We start from the raw sequence: 16,288 nt of genomic DNA on the forward strand, positions 1-16,288 counted from the left end.
GGCGCTGCAGGAAGCCCGGCCCGCGTGGTGAGTGCGTTGCCTCCGCCGCGGGGTGCGGGGAACAATAGGGCGGGAGAGCTCTGCCCGCCTTGCCGAGAAAGGAGGCGGAGGGGCGGGCGCTGGGACGAGATGATCTCCAGAGGTGCTTTCTACTTCTAACAATTCCGTGACTTTGTGTCTCGCCAGGCCTCAGGCTCCTGCCGGGCTCGATTTCCGAACGCCTCGGGCAGGCGGGGAGAGACCGCGGGTCGCTGTGCCCGATGGGGGGGAGGCGGAGAGCGACTGGGTCCGGCTGGGGGTGGGGAGAGGCGGCATCGCCTCAGGCTGCGGCGGCCCAGGGACAGGCGTCTTTTGTGTGCCCCCTCCGCCTGCTGTTGTTTTTTCCAGGGGCTCTGCCTGCCTCTGCGTGAGAAAACTCGTCCCTGTGTCGCGTTGAACAACAGAGACAGAGGGAAAACAATGACAGAGCCCTACCCGTCCCCGGGACACCTCTCCGCCCTGGGTTGTGGCTCTTTTGTCTGTCGTGCCTGAGGGAAGAGCGAGGTGGCCGCGGCTCCCTCTGCATGGGGACAAACGATGGTGAAACCGCCCAGAATCTCCCTGACTTGCACTAGTTTTTCCACCCTGGCATTGTTTTGGCTGTTGGATTACACCCACAGAGTGGGTAGGGTTTCATGCCGGGGGTGCGGTGTTGGTGTAGCTGGGATTTAATTTGCTTTGATGGTTGGGAATGTCCTGGTGTCAGGTTTTGTCTTCAAAAGCCATTGTGAGGTCTGTCTTGTTTTAAAGCAGGGAACTGATGCAGGTTTTGGGTTTTTTCCCCTAGGAATTGGGAATGTTTTGTTTACCTCTGCACACCTTTTTATCCAGAATGTAGCTCTTATTTTTATACATTTTTGTCAAGTATGTGTGACAAATCGCTTGTTCCTCCAGCAGAAGCTACGGTTTTCTGTGCTTTTTTTGCCATATTGAAAATGGCTGAAGCGGGGGAAAGAAATTAAAAATTTGCAAAAATAATTAAAAGGTTCAAAGTAACCTGGATTGCAGCTGAGCTGCTTTAATCATAACTGGTGCAGCAATGCTGTCATTTAATGATTCTGCTGGAAGATAAATGCAGCATTTATACTCTATTCACATTATTTGGTTATAGAATTGTGAGATAATACAGGAATACTCTGAGGCTGAAGTTAATGTATTCCTAAACTTCTGTTTTCTTACTTCTTTCAGGCTTATGAGGATGTGGGGGTGGTTAATTTTGTCAGCTATAAATGTCTGTATTGCTGTGTTTGAAGTCAATGAAGCTAATATCGGACTTCATGGCTGTATAAATAACCTGTGTTGAGGAGCAGTTGGTACATTATTGCCAGTTTCTAAGCTTCACCAGGAGCTGCATGGCTTTCATCAGTGCATTAATACACAATGCTGATAATGAAATAATGCTTCCCACTAACATAAATAGAAGCAGACGTGACGTTATCAGGCACATTTTCCTTTCCCAGTGATAGCTTCTGGCTTTGCCTTCCTGTCCTAGAAAAGGGTCTGTCAAAGCAGCAGCCTGACAGGCTGCTTGGAGGGAAGTTTAGAAAGGCAGGTACCATCAGAGCAGTCTGTTTTGACAACCAGAGACATGAGTTTGTCAATCACTTGTGAGCAGCAGGAACCTGCATCGACATAAGTGGGAAGTAACTTTTATGGTTTCTGGTGTTTTGTTGTTTGTTTTTGTGAGGTTTTTTTTTTTTTTTTTTTGTCAGCTTTGTATCCAAACTAGCTTCATTTAAAGAGAAATATTTTATAAATGTCTGATGGGATTGTTGTGTGCTGATAATTTAAAAAGCTAATGTTCCAATGAACAGATACATGTATGAATCTGGAAACTGCAGACATTAATATCACAGAGTTTAATTTAGGGGCATCTTGAGGCGTATATTATTATATAAAGTGCTCATGCTAAAGCAGATGAAGAGAAATGAGCAGGAATGCTTTTGGAAACTTCTGACGTGTTGCCAATGATTCACCAGCAATCTGGGTGGAGCCATTATCAATCTTGTTGAATTAAGCATCACAGAAGTTGAGATTCTGTGAGTGTATATTAAAATAATGCTTTAATTACTTTGCATGGGGTTCAGAAGTCTTGGGTGACACTGATGCTGGCTACCTTTCATAGTGATGGAAAAAACTGACATCCCATTTAATTAGGGCCTCTATCTCTGAACTAACCAGTGCTGTAAAAGGTTGTTTCATGATACTTAACAAATTGACCTTTCCCAGTCTGTTATATGTAGTGATACAACTACATATAACAGACTTTTTTTTTTTTTTTTTTTTAAGTCTGCACCAAGAATCACAGTTTACATGCTAGATACCTGGGGGAAAAATGTTTCAGCCATTTGAAAGAACTTGTGGAGTCATAGCTTTCCAATGGTATGATATGTAAAGCTGAATTAGAAGGAGAGAACTCATCTGCATGTAGGTTCCTAAACTTCCCAAGAGTCTCAGAACAGTGATGCAGAAGCCACTATAAGGTATCTTTTGAGCAGGTGACCTTTATAAAACTTTATTTTTTTTGCAAAGCCTACTCATTGTTTAAAATTCCTCTCCCACCATGGATTCATTGAGTCATTTTGTAGATGAAAGTCTGTGTGGTTTTGTGGTGGTTTTTCCCACACCCAGTAAATCAGGTAGTTGTTTGCTGGAGCATCCCAAGTAACATTGGCTGGGCCAGAAAAACAAATCTGGCATGGCAGATAAAACATTGGGGAATTAGTAGTTTGAAGTTAATGTCTTGGACTGTACTAGGTAACAAGTGGGAAACCATTATCATACAGGCATAATGATATAATATGCTGCTATTGTGAAAAATTATTATATAAACACACTGCACTGACTGAAATTTCAGTGTGTCCTTCAAGATTCCATGTAGGCTCTGTTACAGTAATGAAGTCTGGGGACTCTGCTAGCTAAGAAAGAAACCCACAAATGTTTACTTACATTATATTACTTTCCTTTCTAAGCACAGGTTCCACAGTGTGCCCAGAATTAGGTGCAGTTCCCATCACTGAGTCTGACCACTTGTCTTGCTGAAGTGCATTTCTTGATAATTACTTTTTGCGTCAGTCTCATTTTCTTCATTACCAGTTCAGTTAAAATTGAAATGGTATTAAATTTCCAAGGGCTAACTGATTTCCTAATGAGGTTTTTTATTTGTGGAAGTGGGCTAATGGGCAAGAAGGTGCAAAAGTTCTGATGGCATATTATAAATAGATTTTTCTGATATAAAAATAACTTCTCGTTAGAGTGCTTGAGGAAACATCTTTACTGTTACTGCATGATAGCACCATATTGGGTCCTATCAGCTGGAGAAGAAAGATATTTGGTGATAGAAATAGCAAGAATTCTAAATAACTTGCTGTAAATGTGTGTTGTCAGAGGCAATACCAGTTGTGCACTGCTCTGTGTTAGAAAGTGTAGAGGGGTGTTTCATGCAGGTATGATGGGTGTCCTGGCCTCACATTGAGATTACTTTCTAATGGAGTGAGAAGTGAGGCAGCTTCAGGGGATCTAGGGCAAACTTCCAGTGGGGGAGAGATGACTTCTCATTTGCATCAAGGCATATATGCCTATTCAAAAGGCCCGGGAATATCCTATGCTAGCTTTTACATGAAAACTTCTGCCCTGCATGCTAGGCTAGATTTTCTTCCCCCAGGAAAAAAAAGATATTTCAGAAATCCTAAAAATCACATGGAGAATAAGATCTCCCTTTATCACTTGATTGTACAATGTAGGTAGAGGCCTCTGTAAGCTACAATGTAAGCTACCTTGTTAGAATGAAGACATTTTTAGGAATGTGGACAAAAATCTTCATATGAGAGAGAGATGTGAGGAGGAGAGGGGAGACAAGGGAAGAAGATTGTTTTGACACACAAAAGGATTCTTTTTTTCTTATTCTGCTACATAAGAAATGGAAGATACGCAGTTAAACTGAAATGTAGTGGAAGTGTTGCTGGAGGAACAGATCTTTCACTTGCTTCACATAGAATGTGACAGAGTTGCCATGTAATTTGATACAAAGAACACAGAAGAGAGTGTTCGTGTCAGGGAACACTGGTGACTCTGGGATTCAGTATTCCAGAAGCTGGAGGATTTATTGACAGTTATGCCTTCCAGCCATGGTCACTAAAACCACCATAAGGGCATGTTGTTCTTGCCTCTGGCTGAACAGACCCCTCTCACTACAGATGGCTTGCAAAACCACTTCTTGAAGTATTAATTTTCAATTACTGATTTTCTGGTGTTTGTGATGTGCATGTTATATTGATCAGGACTGCTTCAGGTATAAGACAACTGAAGAAACAAAGTGGTGTAGCTGAAATGTGCTAGGCTGGGAAAATGAGATCTCGCAGGTGGTTCCTTATTTCTTTTAGTTTGTTTTTTGTTTTAACATGGAAAGTCTGGTTGGTCTTATCTCTCTACTATTCCAGTTTAATAGGTACTCTTTGAAAGAAGGCTGTTAAATAAAAATCTGGACATTCCAAATGTAATTATTTTTCAGGATGCTTCTGTGTTCATTAGATTCTGTCAGGATAAGCTTTGAAAGTTGAGGTATGGTTGCTTTTAAACCTGTTGTTGTTAACAAAAAGCTGGTTGGTCGGCTGATGGAGAGGAATGTTTCTAGCTTGGATCTAAAGGTCTTCTCAGCACTTTTCTCCTGAACTCATTTTGAGCAATTACTTTAGTTCAGATAGTGAGTAATTTGGAAGAGTTTTCAACTACAACTTTTAACTTTCTTGCTATTTACAAAGGCGACATCTACTGTGGCAGCAATCTCACCTCATTGCTGTGCATTGGAGGTTTTCAGAGACTTGCAACTAAATATTTTTGATAAGTTGTGTCAGCCCATGTTGGTCCCCATCTCAGAATTAGGTGTTACCTTTAGGGCAAAAGGTGTAAGGTTCAGGGAAGGTGTTACAAAGGGAATGAATCGAAATTCATGCGACAGAGGATGGTCGTAATTACCTGCTTGTTAATAAAGCAAGTTCTGTGGAACGCTCCCAGTGTTCTGTAGCATTTAACTTTCTCTGTGCTGTGTTTTTAGAGTAAACGTTACTCATAATGACTTGGCACTCTTCACTTTCAGTAGCAATTGTGTTTGAATTAGTAACTTCTCCATGTCTTACTATAGTCACTGTGTAATATAAATGCCCTTGGAAAGTGACTGAAATAAAACTCTTACTGTTGACTTACTTTTCCTGTAAGTCACATTCTTTCTGCTTGTTCTCCTTCCACCTCCATTCCTTTTGTTGTTACCACTTTAGAATAGAAGTCCTTGAGGTGCTATTTAATGTTAGAACTGTACCAACAAATGGAACTGTTAGGACTTCATTATCCAGCCACTCACTGTACTGCAAGATAAAGTGTTTTGTCCTGTGGTTTTGGTTTTTTTTTCAATTCTGTGCTAAGATGCAAGAACTGAAGGAGAGACCTTGAAATTAATGGTCTTGAAATGAAACCAAAGTGGAAAGTATATTGAAGAAAGTGAGTTTGATTAGCTTATGTCACATTCCTGAATTGTGGCATGTTGCATAAACATTATTTGTTGAACATTAATGATTCTGGCAGTTATGCAGGCCTAATGATAATTTAGTATCACTTTTCTGGATATAAACTGTTCTCTGGGAGGCTTAGTAGAAAAAGTTCCCCTGCCTTTACAAATGAACATTATGCTAATGAAATCTTGAAAAATCTGCTTTTGAGTCCAGTGAAGCAGTCATCTCTGTTTGTGCCGTGTCCCAATTTAAAATTCCTATTTCACTGTACAAAAATCAAGCTTGGGTTTTGTGCCACGGATTGAGGTGGTTTGAGGAGATAGGAAATAGCAACATGTTGTCCTGCTTTTCAATCTATGTATGGAAGGAAGAGCAGGAATTGTGAAGCAGATCTCAGCCTCAACCCTCTACAAATGAAGAATCTTCACAGCTATGTATGATGTGCACATGTATTTCTTGAGCTCTGCTAGAGCAATTGTTTGTTTACCATAGCGTCTGGGCAGTTGGTTCTAGGCATGTCTGAGGGGCTCTGTACCAAATCACCAGTCCCCTAATGTAAACAGAACTAATTAATCACATTGGAAAGATCTTGATAAATAGCTGTTTACCATCATAGAGAAATTGTTACTAGCACCTGCATTGTTGTTAATTATTGTATGGGTAGACAAAATCCAGAACGTTTTGGAAGCTGGAAAATGGCTTGCTCTTATTTAGCAGGTCTGAAGGACAGTAATTCTTGGTCTTGCTTGCTTTGAGAGGATGTGGATTTTGGATCAAAAATAGATGGAAACAGGGCAAAGTCTCATAAATTAGTAAAGCAATTGCAAAAGAAATACCACTCTCTGATGTACCTTTCCAGACTTGAAATAACTTTTCTCTAAGGAGTCTTTATCTCTTTGCTTGCTAAAATGCTCTGTTTTCTTTGTATGATTTTTTTTTCTTGGATGCCTGATTATCTTTACCTCTCCTGTTCTCTTTAATGATCTTTCATTCTCTTTCATTCTATTTTTCCTCTAATTTTTTTTTCCCCATTTAACTTAGTTCTGCTCTGAGCCACTCATCAATTTAGCGAGCTAATGCAGGTAACAGAGATGGCTTATTGCCTCTTCATTTTGTTTCTTTCTAGTTCAGAGTTGCAAGATAGGTGGTTTGGATAATGAAGCAACCTGTGGTACTCTTTGTTCTTAGAATTTACTGAGGACTCTTGAAACCTCACTGCTTCCTCTGAAACTGATGAGAAGTTAGGGAATATTGTGACCACCTTGTTATTGTAAATTTGAAAGGAGACGTGGAGAAAGATAAAAATAAGTTAGGCTAAACTGGCCTGATGAGGTGGACTGGGTTAGTTAAACCAAAGGCACTCAGGCTGTCCTTCCTGTTTTATGAGTCATTCTGCCATTTAATTGTGTCAGAAGGCCTCCTGTGGAATTAATTAAAAAGGAGACCTTATTAGTGCTGCAAAAACATATAGTCAATTTGAATTTTAGTTTTCCTTGTTTAAACCAGGCCTTATGGATAGAAGATTGACACTGTAACTTCTTTGTTAGTGAATCATAACAGTGGAAAGAAAATGTTATTCATGGCAGTGAGAATTGCTTAAACTTTGGTTATTTGGAGTAGACCAGACTATTTAAAATGTAACTGTTTGTTGCCAGCTATTGTCAGATTCAACTAAAGAGGTGTGAGCCAGCAAGATTGTCTTCTGGACTTGCTAACCTGTGTGTGGATTGTTACTTTCCTGCACTTGTGTGCTGTATTAAATCATGCTAGCTGAATATACCTCTTTCATGCTACCTTTTAATGCTGCATATCCACTGTTTTGTAGTCTTTACAAAACCATTTCTTGAAGACATCTCACCTTGATTCCATCTGGTTTTGTCTCCTGAACATTTTATTCCATTTTAAGGATGTATTAAGAATCTTCAAGGACATGAATAATTTCAGTGCACAGAAAAGGTGCTCAAAGCAAGGGTTGCTTTGTTTGGAAACCCTCTATACCATCCCATCTCTTTTTTTAGAAGAGGTTCCCTGTTGATAACAGTATGAGAGTGGAGGTATGTGGAATAGCTTAGCTCTAACTTGTGCCAAAATGCATTGGTAAACTGAGCTTTTTGGTTTTTCCTTCAGTGATGCTGCTTAGCATTTTACTGGTGACCTGCCTGTAGGCATAAAAGTTCTGTTGGAGTGCAAGATGCTTTTAATTTTCATTAAAATAATAAAGTCAAAGGCTGTGCACAAAGCTCTCAAACACCTTAAATGGGAAGCAAAAAGGCACAGCCCAGTTGGTTGCAAATCAAAATAAATTCCTTAAGTTATACTTGTACTAAATTTACCCCTTTTCTCTAATTATTGCTAGACTTAAGACTTATCTTCTCTCTGAGAAGTGTGATTTTTGCAGAATATATTCTTAGTGGGGGGAAACTTGGCAGAATTTTCATCTGTCCTTAATGCATGATATTCTTTCTCATTTCTGTAGCATTTGCAAAAAAGGAAAAAATAAAAATAGGATTAATAAAGTGGTATCAACACTGGCAAGTAGCTTTCAGGCTTTTTTTTTTTTTAAGCATTCATTCCTTTACCAGGAGTATTGGAAAGTCATCAGTTAAGGCAGCATAACCTAAGTCAATGTCTGCACTGCAGTTCATGGAAATACAGTATTTCCTGCCTGATTTTCTGTAAATCTGAGGATTTACATGATTTCAGCAAACAGAGATCTGTAGTAAGCTTTTCTGGTCACTCCTTTCTCAGTGGAACTTTTCTGTCAAATGCTTCTAACAAAATAGCACTCAGGGGCGGGGTGGGGATGTCTGTGGGTGTGTTTCTGAGGAGAATTCTATGCTCACAGCAGTTTTTATGTGAGTTTTTAGATTCACTAGACTGCTTGAAAAACAGAACTTGTGCTTTGTCAAATTGAAGCTTGGCCATGATGTGGGTGATTTCAGGACATACCAGGAGGAAAGGCTTCCACAGAAATCCTTGGTATTGGCATTTGAGGATGTGATTATGTGGCTGTCGCATTAGGCACTACAGGACAGGAAAGGGGTGTGGAGTCAGGATTACTCACCAGGTATTAAAACAGTCACAGATATATTTTAACTAAAATCTCAATTGGAAAAAAAAACACCCAACCTTTTACAGTGTCTTCCAGTGAGTAATACGGGTATTCATTCACTGATAAATAAAAATGTGGCTTGTCCTTCCCCAGGAGAGGACAAAAGGGGAACAAAGCCCTTGCTTATTTACCAGTTTATATGACAGTAATTGGGAGCCATTAGGACAGGGAAGTGAATGACAGCAGTCCTTTCCTTCAAGCACATCTGATAATTCATTAATATAATTTCAGAAACTTGGTGTAGCATTTGAGAAGTGGGAATAGTCAGTGATGTTGATGTGACAAGCTGCTATGTGAGTTGTCATTACAGAATAAAAATGGACAGTAAGCCTATAGAAATCCAGTGACTCGAGTATGCTAATAAATACATTTAAATACTTTGTTCTTGTAAGGTTTTGCATGCTGAATAATTCCCAGTGCAGTTATGTGGGATACACTAGTGCTATTACAGGTGCCTCTGGCTTATCCATTTTTAGAATTTTCTTTTTTGACTTGTTTGTCATTAGGTTTTAGCATACTGTCATTGCTTTTATTCCAAAAACAGCAAGTGGCTGAATACAGAATATGTGTAAAGAAACTGCATGGATTGTAAGAGTTTCAATGCCTAGTTTTCCTTTCCTATACCTTACCATATATTTGGATATCTGCTGTTTAACCAGGCTTACACAACACAAGCCAGAAGAAATTTAAATTATCAAATCATGCAAATATTGCTTATACAAGGCTGTCTTGTCATTTCCCATGGTTTGGACTGCAGCAACAGTAGTGCAATGGGTAGCTGAGTTCTCTTTTGAAGACTCTTAAAAACAGGAGATTTGAAACATTGAAGACTCTTTCTAAGTAGTTCATGTGCGCCATAACTGTAAAACATCTATCAGGTGTACTCTATTCTCTCAAGGTGCTGGGCAAGGTAGCACTGCAGTCAGGGTGTGTAAATGCTCAATCACTTGTAGTCTCATGACAGTCTGGGACAATGCCTATTAAAATCTCATGGTGAGCTGTCACTACTTCAAGGAGATTGTGAATGCAAGTTAAATCACCCAAATGAAGTACAGAGTTGCTTGATTTTGCAGCTACTGTTATTTTCTTTCTGAGCATATTTCAGTCTTAAGATTCTGGACTAGATAAGCCTTATCTAGTCCAGTATGTTAGTTTTCCTTGAGTGAAGTCTAAATTTCTGTTAGTAAAGTTCATTAGTGCAAGTTTACCCTTTGCTTTTACTAAGTTAAGCTGGTTCAGCGTGCTGTGGAGATCTGTGTACTTTTTAGTAACACAACTCTGGCAGTACTTTGTGAGATAGTTTGTGAAATTTTATCCCATGTATTTTTTATTTTACATCCTTCTGGTTGCTGATACTGCAATAATATAGTTGTAACATGTTTTTAGAGATGAATATATCTTTGAAGACTGGGAATGAGAAAAATTCTTTGTGGACTGCTCCGTTTAGAGTAAGTCTCATGCAAAGTAAACAGTAGGTAAGAGGACTTTTTTTTAAAAGACAGCATTCCCTGTTTGGAGGAGAACTGTTATTACAAGTCATAAGCAGCAAAATTCATCAAGTTGGCACTGGATTTTTAGTAGATTGCTCCCAGGATTATTGCCTTTTGCCTTCTTGATTGAATGATTTTCAAGTTAGGTAACTTTAAACTTCTGTAGCTAGGGTTATAATTCAAAACTTCTTAATAAGAGGATGTAGGATATTCTTTTTCCCAGTTGAATTTTGCTCCTGCAAAAAAGAAATAAACCTCTTCTTCTCTCCTCATGGAAAGATCATTGAGATGTTGGGCGTTGGGTTTTTTCTCTTACACATGACTATCTTATGTTGTTTGCTCTATTAAAAAACGTAAGGCAACAGCTTTCATTTTTGTGGTTAAGCCTGAAATATTTGTTACTGGTTTAAGAGTAGGTGTTTAATGGAAACCCTGAGAATTGAGCCTTTTGTTACTACTCACTAAAATGGTGGGTAATTTTGTCATGGGTTTGACACTGGCTAGAAGCCAGGTACCCACAAAAAAAAAAACCACCCACCCAAAAAAACTATTCACTTTTTCTCCTCTCTGTAGTTGAGCAGAAGTGGGGGAAAGAACAACTAAAAGGCTCATGGGGTGAGATAAGGATTAGGAGAAAACACTCTAAGGGCTAAACAGGCTCAAAAATTAAAAGGTATAAAGAAAAATTTATTAACAGAATTAAAAGAGGATAATGAGAAGTAAAATAAACCTTTAAAACACCTTCACCCCTGCAGCTCTTCTTTTCCCATCATTGACAGTGCAAGGAGACAAAACATAGAGTTTGTAGTCAGTTTGTCAGTTCTAAAAATCTTTTCTTTAGTTTGTTTAGGCAAAGGAGTCTCTTCTGTTATGCTGGTGGGTCCTTCCCACAGGAGACAGTTCTCTTTGAACTTTGAAAACGTGGTTCTGATTTTCACAAGTAGCAGTCCTGCCCAATGCGCTGCAGTATGAGTCCCTCCCATGGGCAAAGCAGTCTTCCCACAACTGTTTTTCATGGGCCATTCAGTTCATGGGATGTAGTTTTTAAGGATGAGCTGCTCTAAGTATAAAAGCAAGGCTTCTCTGTCTCTGGAAGCCAGGGTTTTCTCTCTCTCTGTTTGAGTTTCTCACTAGATTACAGCTTCTCAGCATCCTCACACTGTGGTTTGAGCACCTTTTTTTTCCACGGACTGTGGGTGAATTCTGCATCTTCCCCATGCACTTTATGAATTACAGGGAAACTGTTGTGTTAAAGTGCTCACCATGGCTTGCAGAAGCATCTCGGTTCCCATGCCTGGAGCATCTCCACCAACATTAGTATTGCCGTGTTTTCCTCACATATCTTCACCTTCTCCTTTTTCTGACGCAGAAGAGAGCTGGTGTCCCTAGGTTCCTTTGTTATCAAGTTCTATTACCCGTAAAGTTTTTATAGAGTTCCGCAGCGCTCAAAGGTTGATTCTGGCCGGGGAGCATGTTGGGAATTGCTCACCATGCCTCCCACTGCTGGTCATGTGGTCCCAGCCAGCATGGTGTGAGCACCAGCCGCTGGCTCCACTCAGTGCCTCTCCTCGTGCAGGGTGCCAAAAAAGAAAAGCTGCTGCCACCTCTTCTGCCCTTCTGCTTGCAGCATGGCTTGCTAAGAGCAGCTAAACAAGTCAGGTTCATTGAGAGCCATGCCAAAATGGCAGTGGCCGTGCGGCACCGCACTGATTTCGACCACACGGTCTGGCTGTGCGGCTGCTCCCGCCGCTGGTCTCGGCCATGTGGGTTCGGCTGTGTGGCTGCTCGTGGTGCCAGGATGGTCCACCCAGCAGCATGGCCCCGATGGCCACCCTGGGAAGGTCCCAGTGGCCCCTCTTACTACCTCTCAGAGACGTAGAAGAGGAATTGAGTTCCCTTTTTTCTTTTCTACTATGTCGTCACAGAGGCGTTGCTAACTTCCCTGATTACCCAGTCAATATGTCCATCATCTGAGCCTTTAGGGATTGGCTCTGTTGGACATAATAGAAATTTTGAGGAGCTTCTATTTCAGAAGCAACCTCTGTGGCTTCCTCCACCCCTCTAAAAGCCAGATTGTGTTAAACTAACACAACTTTTAATGATGTTGTCAAGCTGTAAAGAAAAGATTCTGTTTTTATAAATCTAGAAGGTAAGACTGACACAAAGGCTGCAAAATATTTAAGGATGGAATTTTTTTCATGTAATTGAAGGTTGCCTGAAAAGTCTAATTCAAAAGGAGTACCTTGCCCCAGGGTATTTTTGGCCTCTGGAACTGCTTTTTTTAGCAGCGCTACAAATTGAATCACCAGCTGCCAGTATCATTTAAAGCAAGTGAAGTTCAATTACATTCTGAGTCAGAGGTACCTGAATTAACCTGCTTTTCAGCAACAGTTTTGTGACCTCTCCTGCTGCTACTTAAAGACTTTAAGCTCTGTGTGAATGGTAATTTAACACTGCCTATAAGTCTTGAGCCAGCTTGTCAGTGCTGAATAGTGTTTGAATTTTTGCATCAAATCTGTTGGAGATGTGGAGAAAATCTTGTATAGTCTGTTGACTACCTTATTTATTTATGCAATTGTTAACAAGAGAGCTGAAATTCTCCAGGCTTGGTGCCATTTCTGCCGCAGCTGCCTCTTGACCTTGGATGACTCCAGAGCTGTAGTGTAGATTAGATTGTGTTATTAAATCACAACTGCAGTCTCTGTCATGAAAACAGGTAGAATAAGATAACAAACATAAGTTTCACAGATGAGTAATATTCCTGCTATTTTTGCAAGTGAAGCTATTACAGGACTCAACAAAGAAGTATATCTGGTTTTGTTTGGGCCCTGTAAGCTATTTTTGTATCAACTATTGTAGCATTTACAGTTGCTTCCTCTTTGCAGCTAGGTTCTATGGGCAGTGAGGTGATGTGAGTTATGGACTGCTAGAGCATTCTCTGGACAGTACTTCACTCGGTGTGTAACTGCAATGAGCTGAAAGGATGGCTTTGACTGTATTTGCATAACTTGCACCATTAAGCATTGTTTAAATCTAGCACTGTTTTTGAAATTAGGTAATTTTGGTGTGGATTTAATATAAAGTAACAATTCCACAAATTATTGCTCATATTCCTTATTCCATTTCACTTACTCTCATCATTCCAACCTGTTAGTGTAGTCATCCTTATTGTTAGGACTGCTGAATAACATTTAGGTAGCTAGTTAAAATTTAGGCAATATTTTCAAGATGGCTTCCATTAGTGAAGAAATACATAAAATTCTGTGTTGCCCTCGTTGTGCCCAAATAAGCTGCTTATGATGCATGACTAAGGAAGGATAAAGGCATTGTAGTGACACCAAGATTTTCCCCTCTCTTTTCCTCAACTTTTCATTTTCATCTGCCAGATGCCTGTAGTAGTTGTCAGGTAACTGTCGATTATTCCTGCATGGAAAAGAACAATACTGGTCTCGGTGATCCAGAACACAACTCACTGCAATTGCTTTCTCCTCCTCAATCTACTACTTGGGGTTATTTTAGACAAGCCGTTTGTGTGGCTGATTTGTTCCCTTGCTTTAGTTAAAATGAGGTATTGGTTGTGTAATTGCCGTCCACCCACATTTCTGCCTACCTGTATTTATTAATAAAGATCTATGTTTAAAACTTCAGCTTGGACAACTATAAACCAGTCCAGCTGGAATATCTTATGAAGGAATGGGAAAGAGAGAGTAGTGGCTTCTCTAGCTGACGCTGAGAGGTAATATCTGTCTGTACCCTTGAATCTGAAGACTTCTACAAGCTTGTCCTCTTTTTTCTTTGCCATAGCTTTTTTCAAATACGTATCTTCTCTGGGAAAAACAAATTAATAGCTTGCCTTCTTAGCAGGAGGTTTGAGAGCTCTTGAGGATTTGACCTATTGAACCCAAGTCCCTGTCCTGAAAACTACTGTGGATTTTTGAAGTGCCTTCTGCCTTTGTTCTTTTAATCTGTTTGGTTTTTCCTTGATTTTTTAAATATTGGTTTAATCATTGTGTTCCTGTTAGAGTTTTCATTGACAAATGCAAGAACTTCTAATTTGAAGTGAAAGGAACATATTGTAGAGTGTTGTCTGCTATTAACTCCCTAGACTTTATCATCTATTGGTAGAAAAAAAATTCTAGGTGGTAGATCATAAAACCATTTTGCTATTTAGATACGTGTCATTTCCTCTTTTAAATAAGCTGTAAGGGATGTATAATATCAACCAGAAATTGTGAAACTGGTTCTGTATATCTTCCCTGAAAATTAATGTTTTTATTCACATGCAGGTTTTATATTTTGGAGGGCATGAGCAAGAACACTTAAATTTTGTCTACACATGTTGTCTTTTAATGTTCGTGACCCTAATGGTGGTTGAGTGAGAATAGGGGTCAAGAAAATGATATATCAGGTTTCATTCCATGTTTTTCCTGTTAAACACCATATAAATAACTTCATTTGACAATTTTTTTCTGTAGGAAGACATGAGGTCTTCCTCACAGGATGTTGGGAAGCTTAAATCATTGTTAGTTGCTTTCAGAGCTTGGAGAGTTGTGATGTTGATGGTTTGGTTTTCTTGTTTTCCTTGTGTTATTACTAAACAGGAAGCTTCAAATAAGGAATAACATCTTGTCCTTAACTGGCCCCATTTTCCTAAGGTACTTCACTGACTCTACCAAGTAAGAGATTTTTGCCTGAGATGACATAAATTTCCCCCTTTGTTTTTGCAGTCAAAAACTACTGAGGAGAGAAAGTAGATCTTGAATCCGATTTAACTGAGCTTCGGTTACTTTGGGACATAGTTTTGACGATGTTCATGATTTTATCTTTGCTTCTTTTTTAAGAGCTTTAGTACCCAACTACTAAAGCCAGCTAAGGCTTTGAAGGAAGGGCTGGAATATGCATTACGTACAGACTTGCAGGTTGTGGGTTGGGTGGGGATTTCTTAGCTGGGGCTCCGTGCTGTGGGCAGTGTTCGGTGGTGCTGGGTGTGTGCTGGCAACACGCATGCGTGGAGCAGGAATGAGGAAGCCAGGCCCTTGCTGCCAGAGGAGTTTACTGGGGAGCTCGAGAGAGCAAACAGGAAGGGGGAAAAAACCCCTGAGTCTGTTGCTTATACCCTTCTGGCCTTATGGTATGTGTTGTTCATGGAGCTTCCCAGGCAGAGGTAAGAAGTTTTTTTCTTCTACCTTGTCTTCTCTGGTCAGGACTTTCCCTCTCTCTTTAAAATTTTTCAGAAGTTTTTCTGTGGAACTGGATATGGAAAACATAGCTAATGTAATTTACCCTTTTCTGCGAACCGTGAAGTTGGCAGTACAGGGTGCTTGTGAAAAAACCACATTACTTTTAGCTGGTCAGGGCTTCCCACAGATTGTAAGGTTAGTTTTTCCCTAAAATGATATTCAGGACTTTTCAAAGTATTTCCTCAGGGAAAAGAAGAAAACCACTTAAGTTCCCTCAGAAATATTGTTTATTACAATGAGCACACTGGAGTAGAAAACAAAAAGGTTCTGTGAAACACGGCAGAAATTTGTCTGCTTGGCACTAGACAGGAATGGGGGAGGTTCAGCTGCTGGCTAGACTTGTACTATGGGTATCTGATTAGGAAATGCTTTACTGTTGTCTGTTAATTTAATTTAGGTTGTTGATTTATTTTTAATTTCGAAGTGTCAGAGGTTTTGAGGTAGTTAATGTACCACAGGACCAGTCTCACAGAAAAGTGGTTACTTTTTCTCAGAAAAGTTACTTTTTCTCAGAAAAGTGTAAGTTATTATCAAGGAGTAAGAGTCTTTAAAAGAATTAATGAAGTGGTGTTTTCTTTATTAGAATAAATAGTGATTACTCAAGAGCTGTATCTGCATGAGCAGTTCAGTTGGCAAGCCTGAGTTTGTTTTGGCTCTGAGGAGCTGCTGTAGTGTTAAGCATAGCACTAAATAGGCTTTACTTGTGTTCACTGGTAACTGCGACAGGAAGCTCGGCTTGGTTTAGCCAGGAGTAATACTCAGCAAAAAGGAAACAGCTTTAGCTTAACTGAATTTTGGTTAAGGTGATGATGCTGTTTGGGTAATGAAATGCTGTGGGAATACATAAAACTCAGGAGGGAGTAATACTCTTAAGAGCTCTATCTACTGAATAGGCAGGAGCTG

The 16,288-nt window shown here is 39.9% G+C and overlaps 1 protein-coding gene across 5 annotated transcripts in view; it reads left to right on the forward strand.

Moving 5' to 3' along the window:
- Nucleotides 1–15,144: 15,144 nt before the first annotated feature.
- The window catches only part of RC3H1 (ring finger and CCCH-type domains 1), a 54,904-nt gene continuing 53,760 nt past the window's right edge, over nt 15,145–16,288 (forward strand). For 4 of the 5 annotated variants that reach the window (XM_050977388.1, XM_050977389.1, XM_050977390.1 and 1 more), the window contains exon 1: nt 15,145–15,309. The gene's annotated coding sequence lies outside the window, so the exon portion shown is untranslated. The remainder of the gene's footprint in view (nt 15,310–16,288) is intronic. The other variant, XM_050977392.1, reaches the window with a different exon arrangement.

The sequence above is a fragment of the Serinus canaria genome, chromosome 8 (genome assembly GCF_022539315.1).
Source record: "Serinus canaria isolate serCan28SL12 chromosome 8, serCan2020, whole genome shotgun sequence".
Classification (NCBI taxonomy): Eukaryota; Metazoa; Chordata; class Aves; order Passeriformes; family Fringillidae; genus Serinus; species Serinus canaria.